This window comes from Equus caballus, chromosome X (assembly GCF_041296265.1).
Source record: "Equus caballus isolate H_3958 breed thoroughbred chromosome X, TB-T2T, whole genome shotgun sequence".
Lineage (NCBI taxonomy): Eukaryota > Metazoa > Chordata > Mammalia > Perissodactyla > Equidae > Equus > Equus caballus.
The window spans coordinates 136,123,390-136,137,403 of NC_091715.1; the positions used below are offsets into that span (position 1 = coordinate 136,123,390).

The window sequence follows — 14,014 nt, forward strand, 5'->3', positions numbered from 1 at the left end:
CTACTTCCTGGCTCTTATGAATAACGCTTGTATGAACCTTCATGTACAGGTTTCTGTGTGGCCATCTGATTCCATTTCTCTTAGCTATATACCTAGGAGTGGAATTGCTGGTTTTTCGTTTTTTACCCCAAAGTTTTAACAATGGCAATTTGAAACAATTATTGTAGAGATGGATTATTATGATAAAGTAATTGGAATTCTTCTTATAAAACTACTGCAGGCAGACAAGAATTGGTATTAGAAATATTTAATTTAAAGGTTAAGAAGATTGAAAGATTATTTCTCAGATTTAATAGCTTGCAATTAAGCTATTATCAACTTTAACAATTCAAAAAGCTATTTTCTTATTGTAACTGGTCATTATAAAAGTTAAATTTTTTCTGCCTATTTTAGCACTGCTATTCCTATTTATGAATTTCATTACTGTCAAATTATAAATTATACTAAGAAGGATTACGATGTCAGATCATAACTCTTAGACCATTTATATGTTTAATTTACAGGGTTTAAAATAGCTGTATTGTTATATTTGTGAATCATTAAATGAGCTAATACTGTGACAGAAAATATAAATACAGATGAACATAAAATGCGCACACAATTTCATTCATACACTAGGAATAAGGCATACAGTTTTGCTACAAAAAAAATCACAACATTCTTTGCTGGCTTTAGTTTGAAAATGCAAGCACTAGTTTTAAAAGGATTTTCTTAAGTGTAACATTAGGTACATTTAATTGAGGTAATTCATGCTCTAAAATCACTGCACTCTCGGCCTTGCCTGGGGTAGTAGGAAAAATGAGGAGAAGCTGAAATTTTAGGACTAAAAGCAGAGTGCTGTGGGGAGGGGGGTGGGTCACTCCTCCACTCCAGCCCATTTCAATCAGCAATCTCCTCAAAATGTTCCCAGTGTGTTCTTAGGAGGTAATTAGGCCTCCAGCTACATTATCTAAAATATAGACTCTCTCTAGTCAATTGTAGGCATGGGGAATTTCAGAACAGACCTTGTGATGAGACAGACATCTGAGAACGTTTTAGTGTTATAATTAGCTTATAGATTTAGCTACATTCCATTAACATATCTAAAAGGCCCTGTTGCTATAGATGAAATATCCTTGCCCCTCTCTAAGGCCAGTACCTGCACTTGTGCCCCAGATCTCCTCCCTTCCTACCTACTAAAAGACAGCACTCCAGCAATTCCCCCTCTTACTCGTGCAGTTTTCCCTTTCTACCCGACTATCCCCATCAACACAGAAATGAGCATACTATCATTTCTCTGGCTACAAAACAAACAACACAAACTTCTTTTGACCCTAATTCCCCTGCCAGCTATCTCATTTCTCTGCTTCCAATTGCAGCAAAATTCTTGGAAACAGTTCTCTACACATCCTCCCTTGAATTCATCTCCTGATTTTCCCTCTTAAATCCACTATTAATCAGGCTTTCAGCCCCACCTCAAATTGATCCACCCCAACCAAAATTGATCTTGTCCTGCTGAAAAGTGACCTTCACGTTATAAATCCCCTGGTAAATTTTCAATCCTCATCTTTGTTGACCTATAGACAGCACTGAATATAACAGACACCGCTTCCTTTTTCTTATCACACTTCTTCACTTAGCTTCCAGGAAGGAGACACTCTGGGTTTTTATCCCGACTGGTTGCACCTTCAAAGCTTTCTTTGCTGGCTGCTGTCTTCTCCTTGTGCTTTTAACACCGTTGTGCTCCAGGGCTCAGTGCTTAGATCTGGTCTCTTTTCTATCTATACTCTCCCCTTTGCTTTAGGTACCATGTGCATGTTGATAACTCCTAAATTTCTATTGCCAGCCCTCACTTCTGTTCTTAACTCCATACTAGTATATTTTACTTCCTATTCAACATCTCCAACTGGTTGTCTAATTTACATCCCAAAATAAGCACGTTCACAACTTAACAGCCACACTTCACTCTCCAAAGGGTCCTATCTAGGAAGGTAAATTATATGGTCACATTATCATTAGCTCAGGTATATTCCTTAAGGTTCATTTACAGCAGGATCTGGCAAAATGCTGCCTCTGGTTTTCCTTTTACCTCACTGATCCCATCATGTAGTCAGCCAGATGTCATCTGATGCACATCTGATTCAAATGGAAAAACTACAAAGTCCATTTTCATATTTTTAAAATGATTTCTCACGTGCTTTCTTAATGTGAAAAGATGGAGCATATGAGCAAGAGGTCTCAGAAGAAAAGACCAATCCAAGTAACTATGTGCCACACATCTTTGGACAACTTCAGCAAGTATGGAAAATAAAAAGCATGCTCCTCATGAGAAAGGAACATCCCTGGTCCAGTACTCTAGTACATGACGTCTAGAAGGGGACTGGACAAAGCATTCATTTTTAATACAGATTTCTTAAAGCAGATATAACAATGATTATTTCTTTTATCAGATAAGAAGAGCTCCAAAGGAAAACTTATTAACAAAATATGTGACAAATGACAATGTTGGACAACTTTGAAATAATCTATAGTGATATAATTTTAAATAATAAGCATATTAGCTTGGCTATTAAATAAGGAGACTTGTTTTTGCACAACAGAATAAGGAATGAAGTTACTGAGACACAAGGTGGCATAATGAAAGGAACACATCATAAGAGTCAGACAGATCTAGGTTTAAATTTCAGTTCTGCCACTTACTACCTGGGTGGACTCTGAGCCTCTGTTTCCTCATCTATAATGAAACAACAGCACCTATCAAATAGGGTTGCTGAGAAGAATAAACGAGATTATATTTATGAAGAGTCTAGCACATAGAAAGTATTCAATGAATACCTATTTATATTGATTTTCAAAAATACAAAGTATTGTACAGATGTATATCTACATAGTTAAACCAAAGTTTAAAAAGTCTTACCAATTGTTTTTAATATAGCAACTCACACTATCTTCAATAGGCCCCTAGGTGTTCTGGTGGGATAGAAGACAATGACAATAGAATAATTAAGCTCATTGTAATTTTTAGTTTCATTTCACAACAGGACAACCACCCAGTAAAAGAGTAACTTGGAACAATGATGTGTTGACTAGATAGTATCCTTTAGGATGCTAAGGAACTAGGTATGCTTTCTCTTTTTCTCTCCAATAAATTCACTGAATCAGTTTTTTGGATAGTTGTGATCACGGCCTATGTTTATTATATGAAACAGCCAGGTTTGGAAATATTTCATTGAATTGCCACAAATGTACTGATTTTGGGGCTGAAGTTAATAGATTTTCTAAAATCATGTTGATTCCATCAGCATCAAAGTACGCTTGGACTAAAGTATTGTATTGATTGTAGGCTTATATTCATAATATATCTATCATGAAATTTACCCAAAGAGTAAAAGAAGATTATAATACAAATGTTGATGATTTTGGCATAAATATTAGTACTAAAGTGTTCTCTATTACTTCCAACACTGGAGTACCTGTTACATACCAAGTCATGACGTTAAGAACTATGAAGTAGTCTCTTTTCTTAACAGCAAAGACTCTCATTCCTTTTTTCATCTGGTGTAGGGTTACACCTCATCGTGGTTTTGATAAGATTTAGCAAGTACCTGGCACATATAGGAGTTCAATAAATGGTAGCTATACTATTAAAATAATAATTTGTTTACATAGCTTATGATTACCATTTGATGACAAAATAAAACAGATACCTCCACAACATGTGCATACACACACACAAACACACTTGTGTATATCTTCTAGCCCAATGATTAATCCTGGATGCACATCGGAATCATCCAGATGGATTTCAAAGAATATATGGTTAAAAGATGCCCCAATTCTTCCTTCCTCCCCCCCGCCTTCCCCCTGCCCCCGACAATTCTAACTACCAAGCAGTTCTACTGTGGCCATGGTTGAGAAGCACTCATTTGATGGTGGGCTCATTTTTTCTAGATGGGAAAGTGAGGCCTAGGAAATGACTGATTTGGCAAAGGTCTCTACTCACTTTAGAACCTTACAACTCTAGCAACTTCCTCTTGGCAATGAGAGCATAAGATGATTCCGAGGCTAAAGTGAGGAGCCTTATTCATGTCGTTGGGAGAGAACTACTATGTTGAATTGCTTTTGATCCATCCCCTTTAAAGATTAGTAGACTCCCTATGAGTTTGGTTTCTCCAATTTGTAGACTGTCTGAAGCCTTGGGAGGTTCCAAGAGCAAGTACCACTTTTTGAAGCACCAATGGTGTGTAGAGCCCAACAAATTTTCTTGCTACTTTCAGTACTGCTGGGCTGTGAGAATAACAGAATAACAGAACATGTTCTTCCTGTCATCAGTGCTATACTCAACCCTTTAATTGCTTATAGTCTAGGGGTGTAGCAGGGGAAAGAACTATCAATTGAAAGCACACAAGCAACACTGTCAATGAGAGGGTAGCCAACATGAATAATATGTAATGTCAGAATCACTGGCACTGGCCTACAGTGCTAGGCTGCCAGTGCCCAAACAGCAATGGCTATACCCTGTGCACTTACTGTAGGCCAGCATACTCACATTTATTTTGCCACATCACCCTTGCCTAGAAGGACACATTCAAGGTTTAAAATGTTGATTTATGAATTTAAAACAGGAAGAGCAAAAGGATTTGGAAAAATAAATCACCTTATTTCACCTTTATAGTCCAGCCATATCAATGAGTCTTCTATTTATCTGCATGTTATCTGTACATGTATATTCAAGGTGCATACAGAATAAATTTTACAGTTATCATCACTGTATATGCAATTCAGGGTTTTGCTTTCCTTTCATTATAAGTATCTTCTAAGTCAGGGATTTGTAAATTCTTCTGTAAAGCTCCGTATAGTAAATATTTTAGGCTTTATGGCCATACAGTTTCTCACAGCTCCTCACCTCTGCTATTGTAGCACAAAATCAGCCACAGAAGATACATAAAGGAATGGCATCAGTGTGTTCCAATAAAAATTTATTTACAAAAATTGGCAGTGGGATGGATTTGGTCCAAAGTGACAATAGTTTGCTGTCTCTGTAGTAAAATGGGCTCCATATTCACCATTTTTAATGGCCACACAATCTTCTATGTAGTGGAGACTAATTTACTTGAGTATTACTCTATCACTGAGCATTTACTTTTTTTTCTTCCTGTGGATGGGTGTTAAAATAATGTGCCATTATAAACAGCATTTTAGTGAGAGAGAATTTTTCTCAGTTTGGATTAGTTTTCTTAACGTAAATTTAAATGTGAAGAAACATAGTGACTAGGCCAAAAGGTGCACTATTTATACTCTGCCAATTTCCTCTAAATGGGTCAATTTTAACACTATTGATAATATATACCTATTTCTACACAGCCTCACCAACATCATATTTTAGTTCTACTAGTTTAACTGAAGCAAGCAATTGAGAGAACTATTCCAAAACCCACCTTTTATAGGTGAATCATCTATGGCTGCAGGACACTGAGTGGCTTGCATTAAGTCAAACATCCAAATAATGAGAGAGCTGAGATTTGGACTATGGCCTTTGAGCACCATTCTCCACTTCAACATGCTTCCTCATAGGAGCCACTGCCATCAATGAACTATCATAAGAAGACATTTCAGACCGTTTTTCCTTCTTTGTCTTAAAACTGTGTCATATTAGTCATTTGTTTTGCTGTGGCTCATTTAGAAATATGACACACCCTAAGATGTAGAGAAAGACTGTGGGGACATGAAGTGGTCAAATATTTTAGTAAGGCCAGTTTTATTCCCAATATCCATAAGTAAGGTAAGACTTTACCACTGCAATATGCACGTGATAGGCTGCATTCCCAGAATGTAAAGGCAGGTACTGGAATATAATAAACCATAAAATTTAAGAGCCATTGTTAAGGATAGTGAAGTGGAAATGTTACATTTTATTATCTTACTCAATGGATGTAAATAAAGTAGTACTTGAGAAAGGAGCTCAACTCTTGATATGGGAATAATATTCCAAGTGAGTTACTTTTACAATATCCAGCCTTTACTTCTGCTGGTATTTGCCGATACTATCGTCGACATCACTCCCTCCACTTTGCATGTTATGCCTTGCAAAAACAAGTCACCCCATACCTTTCATATGTCATCTGAGCCCAAGAACAATAGATACAACTATTCTGGTATAGAGACAACAGGGAGGGCTAAGAAAGTAGCTGGCTTTTTGTAGATCGGAAGGGCACCACTACTTTGATCTGGAAGATAATGTGTGTGGGGGTGGGCGGGAGGAGAAGCATTCACTTAGTGAAAGTAAAACATCCAGATGGAAGGAGACTTAGCAACAGGAACTTGGCAACAGGGCAGTCCAAGAAGAGGTAAGCAGAGTTTTCTTGGAGCTATGTGGAACACAATTTTGAAAAACAAAAACAAAAATCAACTAGAAAGACAGATACTAACAGAGAGGCCCCTTAAAGCTGTAGGAACAGGGCATGAGGGTCAGGGCTAGGGCTGAAATGCAGAGACAGGTCTCAAGCCCTATGTGTCTGTTTCTAAGTATGTGTATGGGGTGTGTGTGCAAGGATTTAGTGACCAAAATATTTCTTAGGAGACATTCTCTGGGTTCAAATTCCAGCTCTAACATTTACTAGTTGCATAACCTTGGGCAAGTTCCATAACCCCTCTGTGCCTGTTTCCTCATCTGTAAAATGGAAAATAAAAGTATTTATCTCATAGAGCTTTAAGTGAGGATCAAATTAGTGTATACACACACACACATACTCACTTGACATACAGTGCTATATAAGGATTTGCTGTTATATATGAGTTCCTCAATATCTGAGCAAGGACAGACTAAGACAGAATCTGTAAATAGAGGTCAGCTGGATCCAGGGTTCCTTCCTCTATCAATCCAGCCTGCCTCCCTCCCGGTTCCCTGCCCAAGGTTTACATGATGAATGCCTACAAGTGACTGGCTTTTGTTTGTGTGTTACTTTATGCTATCTTCTTTCATGGTATGTCCCGTCTTCTCGAACAGACTGCACTCTTGAGAAGGTGTCTTTGGTACCTCTTGATGGAAATTGCTTTCGACTTATAGGAAGTGGAAAGGGCTCAATCTTCTTCATTAACTAAGAGCTCAGTGAACAGAATGTTTATAATGGAAAATCAACAAAGATATTGACACAGTTGTCCTGCTTCTGTGGGTTTTCCTGAAGCCAATGGTAGGGTAAATTTACATCTCAGAAATTGGCCCAGAGTGTATGGGGAAGTGACTAAACAGTGAGGTCAAGCAGCCTTAAAATACAAACAGGCCACGGGTGAGTCACAGTGAAAATAATCTATGCCAAACTGAATCCAGTGTAATTCTCATGAAGAATTTACCTGAATGCTGAAAACAACAATTCTGTTCCTTTAGGACTTTCTCTCTGGTTTCTCTGAGGCACGTTACAAACCACAAACAGAGGAAGCTCAGGAGTACTTACTGGTGGGGTCTGAAGGCATCATGGAGCCACATGCAAACTTTTTAGTCTGTTGTGTTTGTTGACTATTTTGTTACGAGATGTTAATAGAAGGATAAAACAGTAAAAACAATTTTATGTGGCCCTTATTTGACACATTAATTTTATATATTTGTATGTGTGTGTGATAAATCACCATTGTTTCGCTATGTGAAGAAGCAAAAGCATGTAAGTATGCAGATATAATTTATATGAGAAAACATAACCTATGTTTCATTAATTAAATCCACTGATCTCTTCTAGCTACTGGACTTTAGACTTTCAATGTAATACTATTGTAAACCCACCAGTAATATATAACTTTGTTTTTAAAGGACATAAAATCTAAGAATTTATTAGTCAATGAGCTATTTTATTGAGCAGTTACTAAGTCCAGCATAGTATCTTTTTTCTCAACACAGAAATAACTGCCAATAGCTTCAAAATATTGTCTCAGGCCTTGTTTCATGGAACACTGCAGCATTTATTCGTTCCTGCCTCTCAAACAAAATTTAGCGAAACTGTATTCCTAATGTGAAACTCTGGAAAATCATTTAGTTCTAAATACCACTAAATTCACATCAGGCAGATGGATGAACACTTGTAGCCTGTAAATTTTGTTTAAATTTCATGTCCCCAAGAAGCTGTCATCAAGACAGGGTGCCTAATGTTTTAGAAAAACCAAAGTCAAACAAAGCCTCATTTTTACTGAAATTGGTGCAAATACATAGTCATATTATACTTGAGACATCTCTATATTAATATTCCTTAGGCTTGTATGATTCTACCATCTAAATTCTGCATCTTCAAAGAAAATTTTGCACTCTTCCTTAACCTGTCTCATTTTCCCTCTGCTTGAGATGTCTCAGCACATGCCCCCCAAATCCTTCTCACTTATTTTTCTAGGTTCATTCCAATCGCCAAGTCCTATGAACATTTACTCAGATGCCAAGGGAGAATAAACACCCAAACACCTACCCCAATATACAGGGAGCATTCTAAGAGCAAGAGACATCTTGTTCATCTGTTTTATCTGACTCAGAGTCTAGCAGTTACTTAGAAAACGAGATGATGTTTATTAAAACCAAGGCACTTGCTATAAGCTGAATTGTGTCTTCTCCCCAAATCCGTATGTTGAAGTCCTAACCCCTACTATCTCAGAACATGACTGGATTTGGAGACAGGATCTTTATGGAAGTAATTAAGTTAAAATGAGGTCATTAGGGTGAGTGCTAACCGAATATGCCTAGTGTCCTTATAAGAAGAGAAGATTAGAACACAGACAACTTCAGAAGGGAGATCACATGAAGACAGAGAGAGAGGATGATCATCTACAAGCCAAGGAGAAAGGCTTGGCACATATCCTTCCCTCATGGCTCTCAGAAAAAAACAACTCTGCAGACAGCTTGATTGCAGACTTCTAGCTTCCAGACCTGTGAGAGAATACATTTCTGTTGTTTAAGCCATCCAGTTGGTGGTACTTTATTATGGCAGTCCTAACAAACTCATACAGCACTTCCTGTGGATGGTGGTGTTTCCTGTTCCCTCAAGTTCAGTGGGCTTCCTCCAAACTTTGGCCTAATCTTCTAACATAAGCCTTACCTTGCCCTTCCTCCCATCAAAACTCCCCAGTTGCTGTTTGCATGGACTTTAGAAATCCCACGTTAATTTTGCCCTCTGGTATTTATCCACTCCCACTCCCCCACCAATATTATTGTCTATTTGGCCCCTGACTCACCGCTTCTCACAACTTCCTGTTCTTGAAATACCCAGTTTTAAGGCCCTAAGAAATCAGACCCATTCCCACCCTTGGGAAGGAGAAAGGTAACTACTATTTATGGAGCACAACTCCTACTGCCAGGCATTCTGTCAGGACTACCTTGCTCCCCTCATCTACTTGTTCTCTAAAGCCAGTGTGATACCCTCAGCCATTCTGGATCATCTTGTAACCTCCACATGTTCAGCTCTCTCCTTTTGCCATTACTGCTTCATTGGAATGTGGGTTTCTGTGGGTCAACACAGTGCTTTAATTCAGGTATTTGAATATAAAATGTTCAGCAAAGCTTTGATAATTGAGCTAAAAGAAATTGATCTCATTCAGAGATTGATTTGTATAATTCAATACTTTACATTAATATGCACAATTAAGATTGGAAAACTGAGTTTACCATAAGTAGGATGTTTCTGTCCTTGGTTTATGTACATGTTCTATGCCATGCACTGACCCAAGGTGCCAAATACTCACTTCTCTGGTCTTAGGCTCCAACCTATGATCAACTTTCCTTTCTATATTCTAAGTCTATGGAAAAAAGGAAGCTCTGAGCTACTTCACGAAATCAGATATTTCACCTAACCAAAATTAATACATTCTTTATGGTTTCCTTTAAATTCTATTATAACTGTTCCTATTGTCAGTATCCCTCCCTTTAATATGCTTTCTCTATTCTAAGTATATTAAATATACTCCTACCCTTAAGAATGACAGTAAAAATATAGTACCATAATTGTGATAAAGAAATATTTCTTTTCTATAACTCACAAAGGCCATAGGATTCATTGATAAATTGTCATTACAACCACATTTTCATGGAAGTTGTGTTGAGTTTAAGAAGTTCAAGAAACATCTTTTCCTCCTTAAATCAACAGATGTTTTTAAATATGTCACTGAGAAGTTAATGTGTGAACAATTTGTGGTAAGAAAAAATTTTCTGGCCCCTGTTAAGCAACATACAATGAGAAGACAAAATCTCACACAGCAGGGGCCAGCCCAGTGGCACAGTGGTTAAGTTTGCACGTTCCACTTTGGCAGCCTAGGGTTCGTCAGTTCGGGTCCCGGGTGTGGACATGGCACCGCTTGTCCAGCCATGCTATGGCAGCATCCCACATATAAAGTAGAGGAAAATTGGTACAGATGTTAGCTCAGGGCCAGTCTTCCCCAGCAAAATGAGGAGGATTGGCAGCAGATGTTAGCTCAAGTCTAATCTTCCTCACAAAAAAAAAAAAAAAAAACTCACATAGCAACTTGGACCTGGAAGGAGTGTAATTTTTCCGTAAATTCAGAGATGCAGACATCAGTGGGTTATGAAGACTTTTTGAAGTAATACACAGACATGTGACTAAAAGTGGTAAATTCTAATGTAGTATGTAGATGAGTAGAACAGAATGTTTATACAAATTTGCGGCCACAATATTTGCTCACAAGTTGTAATTGTTATTAAAGTGTTGAGACTGTGGGATGGTAATACAACCTCCTCCTTATTGCCAAAGTTAAGTGTTTAAATATTTCATAAGTGCTAATTCCAAACCAAGTCACTATACATAAACTTCAGGTGTTAAAAAATGTGTTGAAGTTCATAAACCCACAAGATGTAGAAGCATTAATATTAAACGTTGAATAAACTTACAAATTTTCATCATTAAACTACGTTTTGAATCTTTCCTTTTTCATACACACTTATGCTACAAACTAAGCATGAAATATCGAAATAGAAACTGCATAAATGGTTGTAGCGAACAGGAGAGTTTTTCCAAAGAATGACTGTTTAGTCCACTTCATCAGTACTAGACCCAGGCTCCTCTGAGCTGGGGGAGCCGTAGTGCCCAGATCCTGCATCGCACTCAGAATGAAGACTCTTTCAAACTCTCTCTGCTTATCTCTTTCTTTTCAAACTCACGCTCATCTCTTCCAGCAATTTGGGTACACTCGAGGCAGCTTAACACTTCCTGGCACTTTTCAAGAACCTTCCTTCTCTACTGATCTTGAGTTTCAGAGTATTATTTTCAATGGTTCGCATGCCATTGAGGGTGTAGGATTCTATAGTATTTCTGGCTGCTACCCTCTCTCTGTTAACTTCATCTTCTAATCTATATTTGTCTGCAACTTCTCCGATCACATCAATATCATCTTTACTGAGACGGCCTTTGTCATTAGTAATGTTGATTTTGTTCTTCCTGCCAGTACTTTTGTCTGCAGCAGTTACATTGAAAATGATATTGGTGTCTATGTCCAAGGTTGCCTACATTTTAGGACTGTCACAGTAAGCTAGAGGATCCCAGAAACCATGAACTTGCCAAGCAGTTTATTTTTTTTAGTTAAAGCCCTTTCTCTCTCATTCACTTTCACTAAGACAGGAGTCTGCTTGTCAAAGTAAGTTGTGAACATCTGGGTTTGCTTTGTAGGAATGGTGATGTTTCTCTTGATAAAGGATGTCATATCCTCCCTGCTGTTTCATTGCCCAGAGAGAAAGGGGTAACATCGAGGAATAGGAGATCTTGCACATTCTCTGATTTGTCACCCACGAGAATAGCTGCTTGTGCAACTGCACCATATGCCACTGCCTCATCAGAGTTGATGGGCCTGTTGAGCTCCTTTCCATTCAAGAAAACTTTCAGCAATTTCTGGAACTTTGGAATACAAGTAGAACCACACACTACCACAATTTCATTAATCTGGCTCTTGCCAAGTTTGGCATCCTTCAGAGATTGCCCTACACGCTTCAGGGTACTAGGAAAGAGATAAGCATTGAGCTACTCAAAGTGGGATCAGGAAACCGAAGAGTAGAAATCTACACCCTTCTAGAATGAATCAGTTTCAATCCTGACATGAGCAAAGAAACTCAAGACATTTTGACTTATCACAGGTAGTCTGGATGTGGCACACTGCCTGCTTGTTGGAGGCTATATCCTTCTTGTGTTTACCTTTGAAGTCTTCAATCAGGCGATTCACCATACAGTTACCAAAATTTTCCCCATCCAGATGGGTGTTACCAACTGTGGATTTCACTTCCGAGTTGTCATCCTGGAAGTTTAGGATAGATACATCAAAGGGGCCACTACCCAAGCCAAAAAGGAGCACGTTTCTATTTTTTAAACCTTCATTTTTTTTTATCCAGGTCATAGACTATGGCTGCTGCAGTCAGCTCATTAATGAATCTCAGGACATTAAGATCAGTGACAGACCCTGAATCCTTGGTGGCCTAACACTGTGAACCATTTAAGTAAGCTGGAACAGTTATTACTGCATTTTCTATTTTGTCCCCCTAAATAGGTTTTAGCAAATTCTTTCATCTTGCTTAGAACCATGGAAGAAATCTCCTTTGGGGAAAAATATTATTTCCTTTATATTCTACAATTACTCGTGGCCTTCCCCTTTTAGAAAGCACTTGGAAAGCCCAGTGCTTCATTCTGATTGAACTGTGGCATCATCAAACTTGCAACCAATCAGCCTCTTGGCATCAAAGATGGTATTGGCGAAGTTCATTTCCTCTAGGTTTTTAGCAACTGCATCAATGAGATGTTTGGTTTGTGAAAGGTAGATAACTTGGGCTGGTACAGCTGCCTTGGTAATTAGCAATAAACTCTACTTTTCCATGCTGGAAGGACCTCAAACACTAATAAATAGTACCCAGTTAAATACCAATTGGCAGACAACTTGATTAAAGAAAGAAAGGGGAAAAAATGAGACAGAAACTAGTTTAAAATAAATCAGTGTCAACAATAGCCTCTTGCAATTAATCTCTACATGGCACCTAAATCTTCTATTTTCTCCACCACCTTCTTTTCACTCTATTCAGTCCTTATGTGGTTTAAACTCAATTATAAACAGATTCGGTTTTACAATTCATTCAGACGGTAGTGTGTCCCGTTTGTTTTCTATTGTTTGCTGACCTCAATTGCACTTGGTAATAAATGCCTGACTACAAGACAACCGCTAGAATTTTGAGAATGGCATCAAACCATCATGGCAACCAACAACACTTCAAAAGCTTTAGGGTCAATTTTTACTTCTCTCATGCCCACATCTAATTTTTTTCCAGATCCAGTCAATTTTTCCTCTTTGCATATGTCCTTTCCCACTTCAATCACTCTAGTTCAAAGTTTTATTACTTCATATCCAGATTATCACAGTAACGTTATCACTAGTATTTCTCCTTTCTGTGATTTTATGACTTATTCATCACCATCATTCACTTATCTATCCATCCATCCATCCATTCATTTAATAAACTTCAATTGTGTTTCTATCATTTGCTAAATACTGTTAGATGTTGAAAGTAAAGAGATGAATTAAACACCGCTGCTATCCTCTAGGAACACCATCATGCTAACCTTTTTAAATTATGCCTTTTATTACACTAACCCTTGCTCAAAAACTTGTTCCCCACTACCTACCAAATAAAATAAATAAAATAAAACAGATCCAATTTACCCTTCCAGCCGGTATGGCTTATGGAATCAGACAGACACAGATTCAAGTCTTAACTCTGTTATTTGTAGCTGTGTTAGTTTATTAATGATTAGGCATGCTTAACCTCTCTGGTCTTCTGTTTTCTTACCTTTAAAGTATACCTACCATTTTAGTGCATCATAGGTGCTCATTAAAAGTTCTATTGTCAGCCAGCCCGGTGGCGCAGCGGTTAAGTGCGCATGTTCCGCTTCTGTGGCCTGGGGTTAGCCAGTTTGGATCCCGGGTGCGGACATGGCACCACTTGTCAAGCCATGCTGTGGGCGGCATCACACATATAAAGTAGAGGAAGATGGCCATGGATGTTAGCTCAGGGCTAGTCTTC

At 38.1% G+C, this 14,014-nt stretch overlaps 1 pseudogene; it reads right to left on the minus strand.

Annotated features, from left to right (window-relative positions):
• Positions 1–11,063: 11,063 nt before the first annotated feature.
• Positions 11,064–14,014, minus strand: part of LOC100057223 (heat shock-related 70 kDa protein 2-like) — a 48,903-nt pseudogene continuing 45,952 nt past the window's right edge.